The sequence below is a fragment of the Theropithecus gelada genome, chromosome 16, assembly GCF_003255815.1.
Source record: "Theropithecus gelada isolate Dixy chromosome 16, Tgel_1.0, whole genome shotgun sequence".
Taxonomy (NCBI): Eukaryota; Metazoa; Chordata; class Mammalia; order Primates; family Cercopithecidae; genus Theropithecus; species Theropithecus gelada.
Genome location: NC_037684.1, coordinates 64,733,072 through 64,740,801, shown reverse-complemented (window position 1 = coordinate 64,740,801; position 7,730 = coordinate 64,733,072). Strand labels below are relative to the sequence as shown.

Sequence of the window (7,730 nt, the reverse complement as noted above, 5' to 3'; positions counted from 1 at the left end):
TTAGCCAGGATGGTCTCGATCTCCTGACCTCGCGATCCGCCCGTCTCGGCCTCCCAAAGTGCTGGGATTACAGGCTTGAGCCACCGCGCCTGGCCTAATGATTTCAACTCTAAAATTTGTAATGTATTGATTTTATCTTATCTGAAGCAACTGGGATAAGTTCCATAACTGTGTAGCCATTGATGAACTTCCTGTTTTTGGTCTTAGCTTTGCCCTAAGTCCCATGTGCTGCTCTCTTGGAAGGTTCCAGGATTTGGTGAACAAAATTGTATTCTCGTTTTTTATGCCCCCTCTGGTTTTGTAGCCTCTGATGATAATACCTGTCAGCCTTGATCTTCCCAAAATGATTACTTTTTGCCCTTTTAGCTTATAATGATTTGGCAGCCATCTCAGTCCCTGAAGTCTTTTGTCATGCTTTGTATTGCCCCTAGATTACCTATCTGCCTTTCTGGGGCTGAGTGCCTAGTGCTGCTTCTGTACTGAACATTTGATTGACCGGCCGGATCACTTTTAAGTTTTCAGTACTCTTTCTGTTACTGTGCAGCATTTGATGATATTGCCAATAGTGTGGCCCGTGAACCAGTATCATTAGGAAAGTTCCTAATGACTGTTAGATACCTTCCTTGGCATCGATCATTTATTTGAAGGTGTTTAAATGTGGAGCCAATTCTTCCACAAAAATAGTTAGGATTGTTTTGAATCTATAAATGTTATTCAGGAGTCCACTTCAAATCATTTCCGTGTGGGGGTATTTTTTGTTGGTTTTGACCCATTTATATAGTATCAGAGGACCTACCAGCAGCTAATGCTTTGAAGGGCGCTTAAGTAGTGATCCCTGAGGAATAGCATTGTTTACCCCTCTGGATGTACTGCGAGTATCCATTTGTCTCTGACTTTTGGTTCTTGAAGAGGGACATATTCCTAATACAACACCAACTTTTTCATGAGTGTCCCCTGATAACTCAGGTTTTAAATAGCCTTTTGCATGAAACTTTTTGAGAATCAATTTCTGGCCCTTGCATCCTCTTTGTCCAACTACTTACATTCAGTGTCAAATAATTCTAGCAAAATTATTTTACTTCACACTCATTCTTTATTTTCTTTTTTTTTTTTTTGAGACGGAGTCTCACTCTGTTGCCCAGACTAGAGTGCAGTGGCGCAATCCCAGTTCACTGCAACCTCCGACTCCCGGATTCAAGCAATTCTCCTGCTTTGGTCTCCTAAGTAGCTGGGATTACAGGCACACACCACCACACCTGGCTAATTTTTGTATTTTTAGTAGAGATGGGGTTTCACCATGTTGGCCAGGCTAGTCTCAAACTCCTGACCTCGGCCGGGCGCAGTGGCTCAAGCCTGTAATCCCAGCACTTTGGGAGGCCGAGGCGGGTGGATCACGAGGTCAGGAGATCGAGACTATCCTGGCTAACATGGTGAAACCCCGTCTCTACTAAAAATACAAAAAACTAGCCGGGCGTGGTGGCGGGCGCCTGTAGTCTCAGCTACTTGGGAGGCTGAGGCGGGAGAATGGCGTGAACCCGGGAGGCGGAGCTTGCAGTGAGCCGAGATCACGCCACTGCACTCCAGCCTGGGAGCACAGCGAGACTCCGTCTCAAAAAAAAAAAAAAAAAAAAAAACTCCTGACCTCATGATCTGCCCTTCTCGACCTCCCAAAGTGCTGGGATTACAGGCGTGAGCCACCATGCCCAGCCACATTCTTTATTTTCTTGCTGAATCTTATGTGAATTGAATGTTGACCATAACTTTTCTAATCAACAGGCTATTTTCACAACCTGCTTATTGGCCCCCCTAACAGTATTATAACCTACGTTGGATATCATTTACTAAAAGGACCATCAGCTCTTCCAGATCAAACCAACGTAAAACATTTAACCAAGAATAAGTCATAGGAGCAGCATAGCATAGTGGTTAAGAGCCCAGACCCTGAAGCCAAACTGCCCAAGTTTGAAATCACACCTGGAAGTTCTGATTTGCTACTGATGCATCTACTCACTACTTGGGTGACTTTGGGCAGGTTACTTAATTACTCAGTGCCCCATTTCCTCACCCGTAAAATGGGGATAATCATTAAAATGAGGTTATGAAGTGAGCTAATATTTGTAAAGTACTTAGGACAGAACCTGGCACATAGTAAAAACATAAATGTTCAATAAGTTATTAAAAATTGGTAGTTCAGGCCACATGCGGTGGCTCACGCCTGTTATCCCAGCACTGTGGGAGGCCAAGGCAGGTGGATCATGAGGTCAGGAGATCGAGACCATCCTAGCTAACATGGTGAAACCTCGTTTCTACTAAAAATGCAAAAAAAATTAGCCAGGCGTGGTGGCAGGCACCTGTGGTCCCAGCTACTAGGGAAGCTGAGGCAGGAGAATGGCGTGAACCCGGGAGGCAGAGCTTGCAGTGAGCCGAGATTGCACCACTGCGCTCCAGCCTGGGCGACACAAGCGAGACTGTCTCAAAAAAGAAAAAATAAAAATTAAAAAAATTAAAAAAAATAAAAATTGGTAGTTCAATAGCAGACCTTTCAAGTATGACCACAAAGTAAACAGGCTTCAAAATTTAAAACATGCAGATGATTATTTAAAATTGATCATTTCGAGAAGCTATATGCATAGTCCAGTGATATCACCATTGCTGAAAAACATTTCCAAAACTTTTTTTGAATACCCTTTATGAGCCGCATTAAGAACAAAGCAGGCGAACAAAGCCAGCCAGGCGCAGTGGCTCATGCCAATAATCCTAGCACTTTGGGAGGCTGAGACAGGCGGATCACTTGAGGTTAGGAGTTCGAGACCAGCCTGGCCAACATGGTGAAACCTCGTCTCTACTGAAAATATGGAAAAAAAAAAAAATTAGCTGGGTGTGGTGGCAGGCACCTGTAATCCCAGCTACTCAGGAAGCTGAGGCAGGAGAAACACTTGAACCCGGGAGGAGGCAGTTGCAGTGAACTGAGACTGCGCCACTGCACTCCAGCCTGGGCAACAGGGCAAGACTCCATCTCAAATAAAAGAAAAAAAAAAAAAAAAAAAGCAAACCTTCTTACTTTGTGGTCACACCTCATCTTTATTGCTTCCTAACAGGTATTATCCAGCTCTATCGCCCTACTTTCACCCATCAGATTTACTCTTTTTAAAAATCAGATTCCAGCCAGGCATGGTGGCTCACACATATGATCCCAGCACTTGGGAGGCTGAGGTGGGAATGTCACTTGAGCCTAGAAGTTCAAGCCAGCCTGGACAACATGCTGAAACCCTGTCTCTAACAAAAATACAAAAATGAGCTGGGTGTGGTGGCATGCACCTGTGGTCCCAGCTACTCGTGAGACTGAGATGGGAGGATCGCTTGAGTTAGGGAAGTTAAGGCTGCAGTAAGCCGTAATCGTTCCACTGCACTCCAGCCTGGGTGACAAAAATGAGACCCTGTCTCCAAAAAAATGAAAACAAAAATCAGATTATTTACAAATAATAAAATTTGCTACCACTGCAGATACTCAAGTAACAGTTTCAGGGGCTGTGTTACAGTCTGTTCAGTTTGCTTCAAGTTACACTGGGAGGATGTGTTCACTGTTATTTGAAACTATATAATTAGAGATTTTCACACTATAGAAAGTTAGCCAATATAGAAAACACATTGCTAAAACAATGCTCCAATGGTACATCCACAATTTTCTGAAGCTAGAATGAAGATAGATAATTATGTATTATTGGCAGGGCGCGGTGGCTCACGCCTGTAATCCCAGCACTTTGGGAGGCTGAGGTGGGCAGATCACGAGGTGAGGAGTTCGAGACCAGCCTGACCAACATGGTGAAACCCTGTCTCTATTAAAAATACAAAAACTGGCAGGGCATGATGGCACGCACCTGTAATCCCAGCTACTCAGGAGACTGAGCAAGAGAATCACTTGAACCCGGGAGGTGGAGGTTGCAGTGAGCCAAGATCGTGCCACTGCACTCCAGCCTGGGCGGCAGACGGAGACTCCATCAAAAAAAAAAAAAAAAAAAATTATTATTCTCTGCCCACCCCCACCCCATCTTTATTTAATACCAGGTCTCAATATGGACAGAGTCTCAAAAGTATGACAATTTTTACGTAAAGCATTATCATACCGTGTATGACCTTCAGAAACCTAGCAACAATCGACTCATTTGAATTGAAAACAGCCTGTCCAAAATGCCTTTTATTTACAAGGAAATTACTCTTTGTACAATGGTAAGAAAATCTATTTTCAGTATTGTTTCTGGTTAACAGTTCTAAGATGGACTAATGACGCTGGAGTAATTACATGTTGGTATGTTGGTAATACATGCCTTTTTACCGAAATTCTACTGCTCTCAAAGGTGACATTTACAGAATTTTTAACTCTTCGAAGTTGATCATAAACATGGTCTCTCTCTGATTCTATCAGACTTCTTTTTCTACTTTATGGAGTGCTCAGAAACTTACGTCAGAAGTAATTTTAAGCTTTAGTAACCAAATTTATCTCAGCATGGTTTACAATGAAAATAAGTTGTTTTGCAGATCTCATGAAAGCAGGATCTAAGTTTTACTAAGGTTCCTACTTATTTTAAGCTCCTTATCCAACTTCAATCTATTTAATTTAAAAAAATCAAAACAACTACAGTTTCAGAAGATTTAACAACTTCCATCTGGATCAAGTCAACCTCTAACCAGGGCTGGCCAAAGGTTTTGTTTCTCATGCACTCTAATTTTAAATAACAATAATTTTAATAATAATTTAGAAGAGATACTTCACTTGGTTCCCCTTTACTTCTCTTCAGGCCATGACTTAACGCTGCATTGTGCCCATCAACTTCATGATTTAGCAAAGACATTACCCTGTCTTGTAAGCACATTAAGAGCAACACAGTTTAGCTGACACAATGTTAACCAGCAACTCCTGAACAAGCTTCACAGTAAGATTTTTCTCATGACTGAGCAGCAGTTTTTATCCTAGGTGAGTTTGCTCAAAAATAATTGAGTAAGTAATCAACCAGTTTCTGGCATATCTTTGGCAAGTCACATTTTCTGCCTTGTTTTCTAGCTGAGAAGGGTATAAAAATCCCACGAAAAGAAACCAGAACTCCGAGCCTAGAAATGTAAATTATGATCCAAGCTAAGCCACTCACCAGTTGATTGAACCTAAGTATAAATCAATTACCCCCATCCCAGCTCCATTTCTCCATCGAAATGGCGATAACATAATCAGCTGCAACCACAAGGTGATGCGGTTTGAAAGAGATAGGAAGAGTTCTGAAGCGTGTAAAGGTGCTACGCAAATAGAACGTAATAATTAGTAGGGATAGAACTTTCACCTGCTTTGCAAAACTTAAAGGGTCATCTCGTGGCTTACAGCTAGAAAAGAGTCGAGCACAGGTAACCCGAGCCCGTTCGTGACACTTTCCCGAACTCCAAGGGGAGGATGATTAGCAGTTCTGGGCGGGAGTCAGGGGAATGCCAATCCGAGCCCAACGTGGGCTGCTCGCGCTCTCGCCCCCCATGGGAGAGACGCACTGAGAGATCAAAATGCAACCCCGCTCCAAGACACCCTCGCAAATGAAGGAATTTCGGGGAGAGGGTAGGAGGAGGCGGGCTGGGCGCGCCGCTGCCACCTCCGACTGGGCCACTCCTTGCGCCGCCAGCGCCCCAGCCCACGGTGCCACGTCCCGGCCTCCGTCACCGCCAGCCCTCACCCCACCCGGAACGGGGCACATCCTCCGGAGGCCACAGGGATCGTTCCCTTGCAGGCGCCCCTGGGGGGACCACACGTCGGACCAGGGAAGGGAGGGGACAGTTAGAGTGGTTGGAACAGTTGTCCCCGGGCTGGCCGCCCCAGAAGCCGGCCCGGCCCGCCCCGGCGGAGCCTCAGACACGGCCCCGGGCCGGGAAGGCTCCCCAAGGGCAGGCCTCGGCGCCGCCGGCCCAGCGCAGCCCCTTAGGGAGCGGTCCCGCGGTGCAGGCTCACCTCCAATGTGTCAAAAGCGCATGTTCGCCGCCGCTCGACCCACGTCTCCGCTCCGCTGGCCTGGCCAGGCCCGCCCAGCCGCTCGGCTCAGCTCCCCTCCGCAGCCCCGAGCTCCACTCCGCGTACCTCCGCTCCCGGCTCCTCCCCGACACGTCAGGGACTGCCTGGGTGTCCGAGGCCATTCTGTGACGCACGGGGGCGGGGCTCGGAGCATGCGCGGCAGCCCGCGGGTATGCGGGGCGGGGCGGGGCGAGGCTGGTGTCACAGGGGGCGGGCCAGAGCCCGGCGCGCTGACGTCAAGCTGAAGGCGTCCTTTTGCGCAGGCGCTCTTGGACTCTGGGACCGGCTGGTTATGGCTTCAGCAGCTCCCTGAAACTGCTATTCGGGAGAGTGGTTCCAAGACGGATGGGAACGTGCCTTCAGTTTTCCGGCCACCAAGGCCCTTCAAGTGTCCATGTGTCAGTGTTCCCGTTTATAAAACGAATCTCGGCTCATAGTTCACCACCGAGTCCATTCCCCCTGCCCGAACACCCAATGGAACACCAGGGGCATTCTAAGCATCACTGCCACAAAGCTCTGTGTTGTTTTTACAGCACTTCCACTGCTTACATTTTGTATTTGTTCTCATCTTCCTCCAGCAGAATTCTAAGTTCTATGAGAGCTAGAACCTCTTATGCCTTGCTCATCCCAACAGATAACTTGGTTCTAGGCAAAGTGGACGCTCAAATATTTGATGAATGAATGAATGGATTCGTTGGCACCAAGGGGATTTTATATTTGCCCATTTATATATTGTATATATCTGAGCATATTTTCATTTTTGTATACATGCGTGTACGTGTGTGTATGGGTGTGACTTTCTCCCCTCCAGGGCCCCCAAGAAATGGAGTCCTACATTTATATATACAATATAATATATAATTGTATTATATATAATATTATATATATTATTATATATGATTTATATAATATATAATTTCACAAATTTATATATTATATATAATTTTATATATTATATATTATGAGATACATTTTAAAAACAATTTTAAGAACTGTTGCTGTATATTATATATTATATGTAATATATAATGATATATAATGTAATTATATACTATACACATTATAGTATATACATTATATATTATATATATACCTCTTACAATCCATCTTGCTTTTTTTTTTTTTTTGAAACGGAGTTTTGCTCTTATTGCCCAGGCTGGAGTGCAGCGGTGCGATCTCAGCTCACTGCAACCTCTGCCTCCCAGGTTCAAGCGATTCTCCTGCCTCAGCCTCCCAAGTAGCTGAGATTACAGGCGCCCGCCACCACGCCCGGCTAATTTTTGTATTTTTGGTAGATTTTCAGTAGAGACAGGGTTTCACCATGTTGGCCAGGCTGCTTTCGAACTCCTGATCCGCCCGCCTCGGCCTCCCAAAGTTTTGGGATTACAAGCGTGAGGCACCACACCCTGCCCCATCCTGCATTATTAATGTTTATATATTTTTTAGTATATAAATACACACGTACGTGTGTGTGTATGTGCGCATGTGTATTCCCTAGCGGACCTGGAAGCACGCTGGAGGGGATACTAGTTCAAAAAGGAGGGAAAGAGGGATAGGCAATTTACATAGGGAGTGGAAACTTAAAGGAAGAGATACATTTTTAAAACAATTTTAAGAACTTTTGTTGTACAATGTACAAAGTAATCCTTTCTTTTCTTTTTTTTTTTTTTTTTTTTTTTTTTTTTTTTTT

The 7,730-nt window shown here is 45.0% G+C and overlaps 1 protein-coding gene across 3 annotated transcripts in view; it reads right to left on the bottom strand.

Moving 5' to 3' along the window:
- Positions 1–6,174, bottom strand: part of NDEL1 (nudE neurodevelopment protein 1 like 1) — a 33,993-nt gene extending 27,819 nt beyond the window's left edge. For all 3 annotated transcript variants that reach the window (XM_025363728.1, XM_025363726.1, XM_025363729.1), the window contains exon 1: positions 5,981–6,174. The gene's annotated coding sequence lies outside the window, so the exon portion shown is untranslated. The remainder of the gene's footprint in view (positions 1–5,980) is intronic.
- Between the last annotated feature and the right edge of the window lie 1,556 nt (positions 6,175–7,730).